Source organism: Sapajus apella, unplaced genomic scaffold (assembly GCF_009761245.1).
Source record: "Sapajus apella isolate SASKATOON/1434 unplaced genomic scaffold, GSC_monkey_1.0 scaffold589, whole genome shotgun sequence".
Classification (NCBI taxonomy): Eukaryota; Metazoa; Chordata; class Mammalia; order Primates; family Cebidae; genus Sapajus; species Sapajus apella.
Genome location: NW_022437515.1, coordinates 5,510 through 20,223, shown reverse-complemented (window position 1 = coordinate 20,223; position 14,714 = coordinate 5,510). Strand labels below are relative to the sequence as shown.

The following is a 14,714-nucleotide window of genomic DNA, read 5'->3' as shown; positions in this document are numbered from 1 at the left end:
TCTAACTGTGAATGAACTCAACAAACAAGGATTTTGGTCTGTTATTAGGCTTTAGTACAAGATTTACTAAACCAAAAAATTTAATTAATACATAAATAAAACTCTAGAAGAAGTATAAAAATCATAAAGACTCATTTCAACAAAGGCTGGCACACGAAGTTATCAGCTATGTGACAGAGTAATAGAAACTGTTGACAATGCCTAGATAGGGCAAAGTGAATATTATTAATATTCAAATCAGCAAATAAAACAGTAAACTCAACAGAAAAATGGGTCAAAAAAGTCCAATACATTATAGCAATCTGACAAATGCAAATGTGCACAAAAAAAATGAGATCTGTATTTTCATCACTGGCTTAGAAAATGTAAGAATCCTAGATAACATTGTGTGATAAGGATATGATGAGAAAAAACCTTTATGGGCAATGGATGGAAAATTAAATGGTTGCGAACATTTTGGAAAATAACATGGCAGGACCCATTTAAAAATATGCATACCCAAAACGTATCTGAATGATGGGTATATATCCCTGATACAGTTTGGATGTGTGTCCACTCCAAATCTCATGCTGAAATGTGATCCCCAATGTTGGAGGAGCCCAGTGAGAGGTGTTGTAACACGGCGTGGATCCCTTATGAATAGTTCAGCACAAGAATTTCCAGTCTTTTGGCTTCCCTGGACCACATTGGAAGAAGAATTGTTTTGGCCACACATGAAATACACTAACAATACCTGATGAGCTAAAAAAAAATCAAAAATGTAGTGTTTTGAGAAAGTTTACAAATTTGTCTTGGCCACATTCAAAACTGTTCTGGCCTACCTTTGGCCTGCAGGCTGTGGGCTGGACAAGCTTGGCTCAGCACGATTTTCTTGGGGATAAGTGTGTTCTTGCTCAGTTAGTTCATGAGCGATCTGATTGTTTTAAACAGCCTGGGACAACCCCGTTCTCTCTCTTACTCCCTCTCTGACCATGTGACACACTGACTCCCCTTCACCTTCTGCCATCACTGTAAGCTTCTTGCGGCCTCACCCAGAGCAGATGCCATTGCCATGCTTCCTATACAGCTTGCAGAGGCCTGAGCCAAGATAAACCTCATTTTTAATTAAATTATTCAGCCTTGGGTATTTCCTCATAGCAATACAAATGGACTAACACAGCCCCTGACAAATTGACACATGACCAAAAGTGTCTTCCTAAGGATACTATTTACAAAAGTGAATCATTTGTTAGTGAGATATCGGTGTGAATTCCACTTCAAAATTAGATAGGAAAAATGTGGGTGGTTCCTTTTACTGAAAACTATGCAGCAGCCATAGGGGAATAAAGAACCCAAAATAACCTACAGCCATGTGAGAATGTATGAAGGATGTTATGCTTTGTGAAAAAAACAGCAATAAAGTTAGATTCATAGCACAATACAGTACTCTTTAAGAAATATGTATACGCTCATGTACATACACACACACACGCTCAGAGAACAAGTGTTTTATTTTGTAAGATTTCTTTAAGAGTGAAGAACCTCTATCAAACACATTAGAGTACCCATTTATGACAAGGAATTTAAAAAATTAAATGTGTAAAACCAGAGAGAAACTTGTAGGAAACAATAATGATAATGTCTCATGAAGTAAAGAATGTGATTAATTTTCTGCAACTGTGATATGAAAACAGAGACTCAAAATCAAACAATAAGCTTTAGCATAGAGATTATGGTAGGGAAGAAATTAAATTTTAAATTCTTATCTTGCATACCTTGATGGAGGAATGATCTTCTATATGAGGTAGTAAGACACACTAAAGAATCCCATGGGTGTATTGGAAGAAAATACTACAAATACTACTTACATTTATTTTTTTGCCCAGTTCTTTCTACAGAGGCTAGTATCTAAATGCTAGGAGAGGTCAGGTGTGGTGACTCACACCTGCAGTCCCAGTGCTTTGGGGGTGCCAAGGCGGGAAGAACACTTGAGGCTGAGAGTTCCAGACCAGCCTGTGCAACATAATGTGTTATTGTGTCTACAAGAAAAATTAAAAATTACCAAAACAGGATGTTGTGTGCCTGTAGTTCCATCTACTGGAGAGGCCAAGGCAGGAGCAGGAGGATCTCCTGAGGCCAGGAGTTTGAGGCTGCAGGGAGCCATGATCACTCCACTGCACTATAGCCTGGGTGACAGAATGAGACACTTGTCTCCTAAGTGAAAATAAGTAAGTGCCAGGAAACCACATGATCTTTCTAGATTTCAGCCCCTCTTTGAGTTCCCTGTAGATTAAATATTTTGTTTATTCCCAATGCTCCAGCTGTTTCTCTGCACATCATAGGTTTGTTCTTCGACCTACTCAAGGCCCCAGATCCAGCAAATGTCCTCAAGAATGGGCTCTGCTGCTAATCTGTGATCACCCAGGCAGGGCTTGTTTTGCTCTGAAATTTAGTCCATTGAAACTTTTGGCCCACAGTTTTTTGATGGCTTAAACAAAAAGAATGTTTTTGTTTTCATTTTAAAGTTCATCCAATGCCTTCTCATTATGACAGGAGCAATTACCTTTGGTCAGTTTACTTTAATTGGAAGAAGAACCTCTAACATTGGTATTGTAATGAGGTTTTTGGTCTTTGACCTTAATAGAGTAATTAAATCCAAGTCTATTTTCTATCTTATGCATGTATTGAAGGATCAAATGAGAAAATATTTGCAGAGTGCATAAAATATCTAATGTACATCATTAATATGCAGTTGTATTATGACTGCACACTGAAAATCATAATCAACCTGATCACTTCCTGAGACCTAGAGCCAAACTCTTCCAGTGATACTTAACTGTCAAATAATTCTATTCAGTTTTTCAGTGGGGCTTAGGGTTTTGTCCATAAACTGCTGCCACAGAATGCAAATCAAGTATGTCAATAAGCATGTTAATTTATTCAGCAAACATATTTTTGTAGGAATAATTACTAAAAGAAAAAGTAATATATTGATTTAATTTCTAGTAGATGCTACTTCTGTCATTGTGAACTGGTTACAGACATTTAGAGGCATAACCCAAAGAAGTTGGTGTACTTCCTGCACAGCACAAACTCTTATTTCTCTTTATCTTTTTCATAAAGTCTACAATCCGTTGGCAGTAAATCCAGATTCTGTGGTATGTACAAAACAATCCTTCATAATTCAAACTTATGCCAATGCTTATTTTAATGAAATTAGCCCTCAAGAGCCAACTTGAGACCACATTCAGAACGGTGGCTCCAGAAAGCCATGGCAAACACATGAATATAAGATCATTTTAGACACAGTTCCCAAATACCTCTGGATTCAGTGGTAGAAGGTGACAAGATACAGTATTTAGGGCATTTAGGATAGTGCTACACCTTCTCATGTCTAACATAAGCAAACTAAAAGCTCATACTAATGCTCTGAAGCGTCAGAATAACTAGTAAGGTTTAGGTCTGTCAAAAAGCCATTGCAGGTTACTGTTAAAACCAGCTACAAAACCATCTGAATAGCCATTTTCCTCCCTCTGGTTAAAAACAGTCACATGTCTACTGATGATTTAGTTAAGGCTGTATCTAGAACTTCTATCTCTCAGCAGGGACGTGGTTTCTCAAATGCTAATGTTTGACCGACAAAAGTTTTGCAGCCAGAACTTGTATTGTAGTTTGAAAATACAAAATAAAACCACTTCTCATGAATGATTTAACAATTAAAAACCAATGCAAGGAGCCTGTGCGTGAGTACTCAACTGTGTGTGGATTCAGCTTCGTTAACTTTAACTTTATTAACTTTATTAAAAATTTAACTTTAAAAATAGATAGGGGAGTAAAGTGTCATTCTTCCTCTCTCATCATAAAGCTTTGACTCATGGGATTCTGACATTCTGTTATACTTGCAAAGTTGGATTCATGAAACCAGTAGCTGGACTGAGCCTGCCTACGCAGCTCTTACACAAGTGCTCCCTGTTTTGTGCAACAAGCAGTTTCAAGAGCCTGAAGATAGTGATTGAGAGAGATAAGCTCTGAAGTCTCTTTATTTCAACTTCTTGGAGTCACCACCATATAATGAAGATCAGTAAAAATCAGAATTTTCTCTGCCATTTATCAGATTAATTACTTTTTCTATTAAAAAAATGAGTTGGGGCCAGGCAGGGTGGCTCAAGCCTGTAATCCCAGGCCAACATGGCGAAACCCCGTCTCTACTAAAAACACACAAAAAATCAGCTGAGCGTGGTGGCGCATACCTGTAGTCCCAGCTACCACGGAGGCTGAGGCAGGAGAATTGCTTCAACCCGGGAGGCGGAGGTTTCAGTGAGCCGAGATTGCACCACTGCACTCCAGCCTGACGCCTGGCAGCAGAGCGAGACTGTCTCAAAAAAAAAAAAAAAGTGAGTTGGAAGGATAACAAGTAAGAAACTCCCTGTCCCTGATTCCTCCTAAAAAAAAAAAAAAAAAAAAGGAAAGAAATATATTAGCTCTGTTTTTGAGAGAGAGATGGACAGGTTAATATTGCTTGGCTATCTGTCCTTCAACTTATGAAAGATTATCGCTGCATTTTTTCCCTCAATCTCTAGAATCATGGTTAATAGGAAACAATTATGTACCGAATTACTAATTGTGTCAAAAGTTTATTCGACTTATTGTCCAAGAGCATCCTAAGATTTGCCTATCATAAATAGTAATAAAAACATTAAAAAATTATAACTAAATCCCTACTACAGAGAAAAGCTATGCACTGTTATGAAAGCCTTTCATATTTAGGGTTATCAGGTAAGGTTTCCCTTGGTGGGGAAGATTGAAGAGCAAACTAAGAGTAACGGCTAACTATATAAATATGGGTTAGGAGTGGGAAAAACATATGAGTAAGAAGACCAAAGTCCAGGAGACAAGAAAAAGTATTCCTCACATTTGAGGAATAAAATATTACTGAATTGTTCAGTTCAGTGATGTTCATGTCACAAGAGGGGGGAGAGAGAAATAAACACATTTTGTACTTCTATTCATATATATTTTATTGCGTTTTAGGTTTTGGGGTACATGTGAAGAACATGCAAGATTGTTGCATAAGTACACACGTGGCAGTGTGATTTGCTGCCTTCCTCCCCATCACCTATACCTGGCATTTCTCCCCATGCTCTCTCTCCCCAACTCCCCACCCCTCACTGTCCCTCCCCCCACACACCCCAGTGTGTGATGCTCCCCTCACTGTGTCCATGTGTTCTCATTGTTCAACACCCGCCTACGAGTGAGAACATGTGGTGTTTGATTTTCTGTTCTTGTGTCATTTTGTACTTCTTCAACCCAATTTTGGACTCTTGCTATTATTTATCCTACCACCAATGTGAAGTCTTCTGGAGTTATTAAGCAGAGCAATTGACAATGTAAATTGTATGTACATTTTCAGTCATTCTGGAGATAGCACAGAAATTTTTGGAGAGAGAATCAGGGAGAGCACCTTAGAGGTGCTCACCATAGCCCAGCTGAGAGAGTGATGGGCTGGAATCCATGATGGCAGTGAAGATAGAGAAAAATTCATTCAAGAAATAGAAGGTAAAATCTGACAACACTTGGGGACTGGAAATGGAAAGATGAAGAAGGAAATGTCAAGAATTACATTGAGATGTCAGGTGTAGGTAGAGTTTGATATCATTTTCTGAAAAAAAAAAAAAAAAAAAAAAAAAAAAAGGAAGAATACCACTTTTAGTGAAAGAGACATCTGGGTTACTTAAAGTGTCATGAAATGGGACTTTCCCAAAATCATTCGAGTAAAAGGAAGGCTGAACTTTGAGGCACAAAAGATGGTGATGGCGTTAACAGTGGCCTTGAGACCAGGACCTGTACCGGATTCCAGAAAGATTAGTGTAATCTGGAGCACATAGAGATTGGAATATTTGAGTGAAAAAAAAATAAAACTTTCGCATTTATTCTTGGAGTCTTTTCTATTTGAAGAAGTAAATAATTAGCCCCTATTGAGAGTTGCAGATTTTGGTAAGCCCTAAAACGAACAGAATATTGTATCAAACGAAAGCAATTCTTGAATTCTATTCATTAAACATTTACTGATTTTCTTTCAGGTTTAATTATTATGATAGGCATTGAATAGTAATTAATTCATCAACCATCTTCTCTGGTGTGTATATTAATACACAAAGAGACATAGTTTTAAAAGTGTAGTATTGTTTTCAACTTAAGCAATCTTTACCCATTGTCCCAATTGATTGAATCAGATTGTTTGAGTGATGTTACATTTTGAAGTTAATGAAATATTTAAAAGGCCATGGTGATTTAACTGCTGAGGTAGTATACAAAACGGATTGATTCACATTCAGTACAATTTCATTAAAAAATCTTACCTATAAAACAAACTTTTTATACATCTAATATTAATTTATTGCTTGAAAAGTTTCTATCATTTATCTCTATCAAAGTAAGTTACATTTCAAGTTTTTTCTTTTCAACCCTAAACAGCAGCATTAATTTTTGCAAACATTAATGATGAGCCATACCCACTCATAACTATGTTTAAATTGTCTTAGATCAATTGAACAATTTCTGAGTAACTAATGGCTAGTATTTTATTATCCTATGATGATAAGTGATTTGACAGTATCCAAGCTTCTGACATATTTTTGAAAACTTATTTCTATATGGGTCAAAATTTAAATCAGTTGTAATACATGATCCACTCAAATACATTCTCCAGAATGAGCTATTAAAATGAAATACCAAAGTGGTTTCCCAAGACGGCAATTTATAGTCTATATGTGCAGTGCAGGGTCACTGAACCAAAGCACAGTGTAATCAAGGAAATTTTATTTCTTGTCTTCTTTTTCCTAAGATGTTTCTTACTCCCAGTTACGTGAAAATGTACATTACAAGAAAAGAAAAATTAGCACACGTAGAAGTAAATATAATGTATACCATATTGATATCAGCTTTGCTTTATCTGTTAAAGGATAAAACAAACTCCCGGTTTCAGGATCTTGTAACTCCGTGTTCACTGGAAAGCACAGAAATTCTTGAGAACCTCTCCAGAGTCATATTTAATGCATTATTCAAATAGCGTCCAACCAGTGGTTAGATAGCTTAGCACTCAAGTAGACTTGAAAATCTCTGTAGACTTAGCCGGGCATGGTGGCACGTGCCTGTAATCCCAGCTACTCAGGAGGCTGAGGCAGGAGAATCGCTTGAACCTGGAAAGCGGAGGTTGCAGTGAACAAAGATCATTCAAAAAAACCTTTAAAACAAGAAATCTCTGCAAACTCATCTCAATTGAACAGTCCTGATAATTTACAGAAACATGTAACACACTAAGAGATCCCTGATGTACAATGTCTTTGCCCGTAAAGTGTTTTATGTGTTGATCTACTAGAGTGTGTGTGTGTGAGTGTGCGTGTCTGTCTGCCTGCCTGCCTGTATGTAGGTGGGTGAATATGGGTTTGTGCAGGGGTGTGTGTGTGTGTTTACATTGTGTATGTGTCTGTTGGGATGCCGCCATTAGGAGTTTGGAAGAGTGAAGACCATAAACTTGTAAACATGCTTGCTTCATAAGAATTATACCAAATATGTTCAAAAGTAACTAAACCAAGTAAACATTTAGACATCAATTAAATTTAATGCTGGGCTGGAAAGAAGTATTCAAGGCCAGGTAACAGGAAGAAATATAGCCAAATGAATGAAATCTTTAAATTAGTAGAAGGAGCCGGGAATATTTTTTAAAGTTTTAAATTTCTGGTGAATATCAGTCTATAAAACTAAGAATTACATGGCTGCCAACTGACTAAAAACAGTACTTTAAGATTTGAGCTGGTGAAATTGCCATATATGATCTTCTAATTCCATTGTCTGTCTCAAGAATGGCTTATTTAAATGATTTCTTTTTGAAATGTTACATTCTCATCTTGAAAGAGCTTCACACAACCTACATGGGAATCTGGATTGTCATAAGACATGTGGTTTTTAAAATGGCATGTTCGTATTTCTGTTATGTACATCAAGATCAAACATTCATTCCCTGAGCTCTTCTCCAGAACACAATTTGACTTGTAATGAACACTCAATAAATGGTTGGTTGGAGGATCAAATCAACACCTTAGTTTCATCAATGTTCATTTCACATAAAATGACTGATCTTCTGTACTCATCAGTGAAACAGAGAGAGATGAGGGAGGGAGAGAAATTGAGACTGAGAGGATGACAAGCAGACCTCATGCTGCAGTGATTTCCTGCACTCTACACTTCTCAATGCTCGGAAACACTTACCATACTCAAAAAACGTTGGTATTTCCCAGGCAGAAAATGGAAGTTAAAGAAAGTCCACATTCTATATTACAATAACTTACACTATCGTACACAGATGACATACATTTCTTAAGCTATTCAATTCATAGAAAATGTAGACACATTTAGGTGAGCAAGATCTAAAAGAAGCATTAATCAAGCTGAGTGTGATTGTGAGATTCAGTCTAATATCTTATACAATGGTTGCGTAATTGTATCGGTTGAAAAATCTGTTGAAATGAAAGGTGGGAGAGTTTCTCATGAGCTACTAAAACTTACTGCATGATGCTGAGAGAGAGGCTGGTCCATGTGATTAGGCCAGATGTGTTTGCTAATTGTGGCTTAGGAAAGTTAGGTTCCTAACCACTCTCAGAGACTGGGAGCTAGGGATGCTAAATTTTATAACATTTACATTTAATATATATTTAATAATACATAATAAAATCTTTAAGATGTCAATTTTGTCTTTTCTCTAGTTTGCAATATTTTGTTTTCAGTAAACCATTGTTTTTAGTACATACATTTTGTGTATTTAAAAAGTGTGTTAAAAATGTTAGACCAACTCTCCTTTTACTGCCGTCCCTTTTTACCCTTTACTGCCTTTTACATCCACACATTCACCCACACATGCACACACACATACTGACCAAAATTAGTTTAGATGTACAAATGTGACCTTTGAAGTAAAACGTCAGACTATATTAGTAAAAGTGTCATGCCAGTTCCAATTATATTTATAATCCTCCCCCCCTTTTTTTAGAGACAACGTTTCACTCTGTTGCCCAGGCTGGAGTGCAGTGGTGCAATCTCGGCTCACCGTAACCTCCACCTCCCAGTTTCAAGCGATCCTCCTACCTCTTCAACCTTCTGAGTAGCAGGAATTACAGGCGCCTTCCACCACTCCTGGCTAATTTTTGTAGTTTTGATAGAGATGAAGTTTAAACGTGTTGGTCACATTGGTCTTGAACTCCTGACCTCAGGTGCTTTGCCTGCCTCGGCTCCCAAAGTGCTGGGATTACAGGCGTAAGCTACTGTGACCGGCTTTATGATCCTTTTAAGAAGAAAGAACTTCCTTAATTTTTTGAAGAGACTATTCTGTATCCGTTTTATAATTTTGTGACCATCAAAAAAATATGTCCAATCATAGACACAGTGAATATAATAAGTGGCAGTTTAAAGTGTTGACTTTTGGTCAGGTGTGGTGGTCAGGTGTGGTGGCTCACACCTGGAATTCCAACACTTTGGGAGTCTGAGGCGGGTGGATCACTTGAGGTCAAGAGTTTGAGATCATCCTGGCCAACATAGTGAAACCTCCCTCTCTATTGAACATACAAAAATTAGCCAGGTGTAGTGGTGCGTGTCTGTAGTCTCAGCTACACGGGGAGGCTGAGGGAGGAGAATCGGTTGAACCTGGGAGGCCAGGTTTGCAGTGAGCCGTGATCACGCCACTGCACGCCAGCCTGAGTGACAGAGCAAGACTCCTTCTCAAAAATAAATAAAATAAAATGTTGAATTTTTACAAGTCTTTGCTCCATTCTAATTTTTGAATGCAACCACACCCTCTACCAAACAGCCTTGTTAAACTAATTCACTCATAATAAAATTCTTAAGTGACCGGAGAATTCCACAGGAATTTATATTGCTTTTTATGTTCAAGAAAATTAAGAGCCTGAAAAAAACTGATGTGTTCTGCAAAACTGAATTATTTTCTATACAGTGCCACTGGTTTCCAGTGTTTTATCTTTATATTAAAGCATACGGTAAAACATTGGTTTCATGTTGGTTGTTGAAAATTTTTCTATTAGCTATGGCTGCTGAAACCATGGAGAAAAGGGTTAATTTCCAGAACAAATTAATCATTAATTAAATGTCAGAGAAAAATTGCAAGAGATGGTGTTAAAGAGGTAGAGAAAATGTTGTTCAAGGCTATTGCAACAGAGGGGAAGATTGAATTCAACTCTGGAAACAAGAGGAGGGAGAGTTTTGCATGAGCTAGTGAAATCTACTGCATGATGCTGGGGGAGAGGCTGGCCAGTGTCATCGGGCCAGATGGATTTGCTAATTGAGGATTAGGAAAGTTAGGTTCCTAACCTCTCACAGAGATGGTAAGATAGGGGTGTTATCTTTCTAGATGATTACCTTGCAATGGGATAGCTCCCAGGTCCTTGGGAGAGACATTTCTGCATTGTAAAACTGGCCAGAGGCTAGGGAATGATTTACATCTCAAAGGGGCAATTTCAACTTCACTGAAGTGAGTGATCTTAGGGAGTGCAAGTGAGGGACCCAGCATCAGAAGAAAACCTGCTTAAAGTTTTGTCTGGCTGGGGAGAAAGTTCAGGTTATTATCTCATGGTGATACGCAACAGATGAAAACAGTATGATTTCTTCTAAACATGGTGATGTGACACATCATTTCACACATTTATACATCATATAATTAATATCAATCCATCAGTCTTGGACTTCTAATAAAACAAAATGTGTTTTTGTTTTGTTTTATTAATAGCATCAACCAACTAGTGAGACAATAGGGACCAACCAGATCCTAATTTAGATTGGATCAGAAGAAACTAGAACCAGGAATCCACCCTTCAGAACTCTTTTCAAGTCAGGAAATTTGCTTTCTGGAGAAAGCCACCAAAAGTCCGAGCCGCACATTTGGGAGCCCTAGGGACTTAGGGGAAGAAATATTGTTTTTTAAAACTTCTCAAAAGTGGGGACCCTGTTAACCACTGAGGTTGTCTGGAAACCCAAAAGACTGCTTCCTGCAAGAAAGGATAAAACAATTAAACTTGACATAACATGTACTATAGTGTAGAAACTCCAATCCTTAAAGCAGTATTAAGATGCTCACTTTGGTTGCACACGTTCTAAAACTGGAAAAACACAGATAAGATTAGCATGGTCCCCGTCCAAAGACGACATGTAAATTTGTCACATAATTCCTCTTTAAAAAAAATAGTATTGAGGTATTAATACCTTAAAATTGTATGATTAGTAGTTCTGAGACTACACATTCCCCCAGGCACCTGACCAAAGAAATGTTTCTCTAGGGTAAGATAAAATCAGCTGAGGAGTCAGCAATATTATGGGTTTAAACCATCCTTAAGTAATATTTTACCCCTTAAAACATAATTGAAATAAATTATCACTAAACAGAAGAGCAATGCTATGAAGTCATAAGCACTTCAAGACTCAAACTCTTAGAGTCTGGAAGAAACAGATAGAGCACAAATCAGCACATCTAGGTGGCAACCAAATACTCATAAAGAAGAGAGGTAATGTTATAGCATCTACATTGAATGAAGTATTATACTGTGCCATATTTCATTTGTCTCATAAGACATTATATTCTTTGTAGCTTGCAAATGTTAATTTAAAAAAATCACCACACTTGCATGTTTAATAGGACTTGATTCAGGATGGTTTTATATTCTTATTTACAGTACCAATCAGAAGAAAGCTTTTACAATTACATTAGGAAATGATAAGGTGGAATAGAACTGACCCTATAGAAGCCGAGTGTTAAAGGACCTCCAGATTTCATCCAGCATACCATGGTAATAATACAGCTAAGCCAAGAGAGAGGACAGTTTGGATGATCTATTAAAGACATATGGTTCCATCATGTAACCACATACCCTGGAGGAGTCAAAGATGAGGACTTTGAATCTGGGTTCAGTGAGTCAGAGTCACTCCTAGTGTGGACATGTCACTGCTTGGATTGTGATATTTAGGTGGCACACATATTTCACACAACATGGTCTGGACCTGCAAGAAATTACCTCATTCCATGCTCTAGTAAACGTTAGTTTGTTCTAATGTTCAGGGTTCAATTCGGTTCAATGAGAGATGTATGACTGTTTACGTAATTTCCACGTTAACAATTAACTGTAAAACCTAATCACTCACAGGCCAGATGTGGTGGCTCATGCCTGTAATCCCCACATTTTGGAAGGCCCAGATGGAAAGATGGTTTGAGCCGAGGAGTTCAAGACTAGCCTGGGTAACATAGTGAGAACCCCATCTCTATAAAAAAAATAAAAAATTAGTTGGGCAGGGTGATGGGTGCCTGGGATCACAACTACTTGAGAGGCTGAGCATTGAATGAGCCCAGGAGGTCAAGTGAGGCTGCAGTGAGCTGTGATGGTGCCATTGCACTGTAGCCTGGGGCAACAGAGGAAGATCCTGTCTCCTCTCTCTCTCTCTCTCTCTCTCTCACACACACACACACACACACACACACACACACAAATCTAGTCATTCACAAGAAGTGCAGTTAAGGCTTAGTTCTCTCTGAGTGATTTCTGATGTAGTGTATACACATAAGGTTTAATCTTTATTATTTAGGAAGCATATTACTTGGGAAACAGATTAAGCTCCTGTAGCAACAAGACACCAAAATATAATGTCTTAGTAAGAAGCACTTTATTTCTGTCTTGAGTAACAGTGTGCAGTTGAGGGATCCGGGCTGCTGGGAGGCTCTCCTCCGTGTCTTCCAGACACCCATATTTAGTGGCTCTCACTCCCATCCATGTTCAACATGTGGCTTCTATTTCTGGTTCCATGAAAACTACAACAGTGTCATTTTCCAGGCAACTTCAAGGGGGAGATTGTGACACATAAAGCAAAACATATCAATTTATTAAAATGATTACATATATAATGAAAACAACTTTATTCTCAGGCTAAAAGGAAAAGAAAAAACTTCGTCATTTGTGCTGCATATATATAATAGTATTTTATATATGCTAATTCACCTTCATTGAAACCATTATTATTTTTTTTTACCATACAATTACATAGTACAATATACTTTCTTTAAATTTCCTAATCAACATAATTTACATAGTCACATATGAATCAATTAGCATTGAAGTACCATTTTGTTTGTTTTTGGTTTGGGTTCGCTTCTGAGACAAGGTCTCCCTGCGTTGCCTAGGTTGGAATGCAAGAGTGTGATCACGGCTCACTACAGCCTTGCCTTCTTGGGCACAAGCAATCCTCCCACCTCAGCCCCCTGAGTAGCTGGGACCTCAGGCATGTACCACCATGCCCAGCTAACTCCTAAAATCCTTCTAGAGATGCGGTCTCACTATATTGCTCGGCCTGGTCACAAACTCCTAGGCACAAGTGCTCCTCCTGCCTCAGTCTGGCCTCCCAAAGTGATGGGATTACCGGCATTTGCCATTGACCCAGGCGTCAAATACCATTTGTTACACAATTACCTTGTGCCAATGATGGTCACCCTTAAAGTATTACTTAAAATAAGATTTTCTTTTAAAGCACATTTTTTGAAATGTAGACATCTGATCTGCCTTAGAGGCACTAAGTAAGTCGCGTGAAGCCTGGACTTTAAGAGTATTAAAAGTTGCGCAGGCCGGGCGCGGTGGCTCAAGCCTGTAATCCCAGCACTGTGGGAGGCCGAGGCGGGTGGATCACGAGGTCAAGAGATCGAGACCATCCTGATCAACATGGTGAAACCCCGTCTCTACTAAAAATACAAAAAATTAGCTGGGCATGGTGGCGTGTGCCTGTAATCCCAGCGACTCAGGAGGCTGGGGCAGGAGAATTGCCTGAACCCGGGAGGCGGAGGTTGCGGTGAGCCGAGATCGAGCCATTGCACTCCAGCCTGGGTAACAAGAGCGAAACTCCGTCTCAAAAAAAAAAAAAAAAAAGTTGCGCAGAGAGTTGGAAGGAGGCAGGGAGTCCGGCCGGGTTGGCGTGCTGAGACGCAGCTGGCGCGACCCTCTCCTCTCTGAATCAGAGTTCGAGTCCCGCGGACACATCAGCGGTGAAGCAGAGACCGTCCCCCGGCCAGTCGTGGCCACATATAAGCGCGTTCTGATCGGGGACGTGCGGGGGGAAGCCCGCGATGTTACAGGGGTTAGTGAAGGATTGCCATCCAGAGACCCACGTGCCACCGTGTTCGAAACTCCCACAGGGTGTTTGGAGACAGGAGCAGAAGGCGGAGCTCAGTCTCCGGGACACCTCGGGACCTCCCTGCTGCCACAGCGTCCGTCCACTCTGCTGCAGCGACTGAGACACTGTTTTCACGTCAGCGGTCCGAGATAGTGGACAGCGCACTCCAGAAGTGGGGGACAGAAAACCGAGATTCCTGTCCCAGGGCGGCGTTCTGCTCCCTGGCTGCGAACAGACCTGAGGCCTCCGATGGAGCTGTCCCGCGGCAGCCGGCGCCGTGTCCTGTGAGCAGGGCTGTGCAGGAGCCAAGCAGCCGGTGCAGAAATCCACCCTGAGGCTCGGCCTTTGCCCCAAAAAAGAGCATCCACAGCATCTGCGGGGGGCACCCACGGCGCGTCTGAGCAAGCCTGGCCCACTGCCCCGAAGGGCCCTGTCCGCAGCCTCTGCAAACCACTGCTCCGCCTCCCCAGTGCCCTGACTCACGTCTTCTGCCTTCAAGAAGGAAGAGGCCAAAAGCTGTTCCATCA

At 39.6% G+C, this 14,714-nt stretch overlaps 1 non-coding gene across 1 annotated transcript; it reads left to right on the top strand.

The window, feature by feature from the left end:
• Window positions 1-11,113: 11,113 nt before the first annotated feature.
• LOC116546098 lies at window positions 11,114-11,218 on the top strand. The gene has a single exon (XR_004266589.1). It is a non-coding gene; the product is annotated as a U6 spliceosomal RNA (small nuclear RNA).
• Window positions 11,219-14,714: the final 3,496 nt, after the last annotated feature.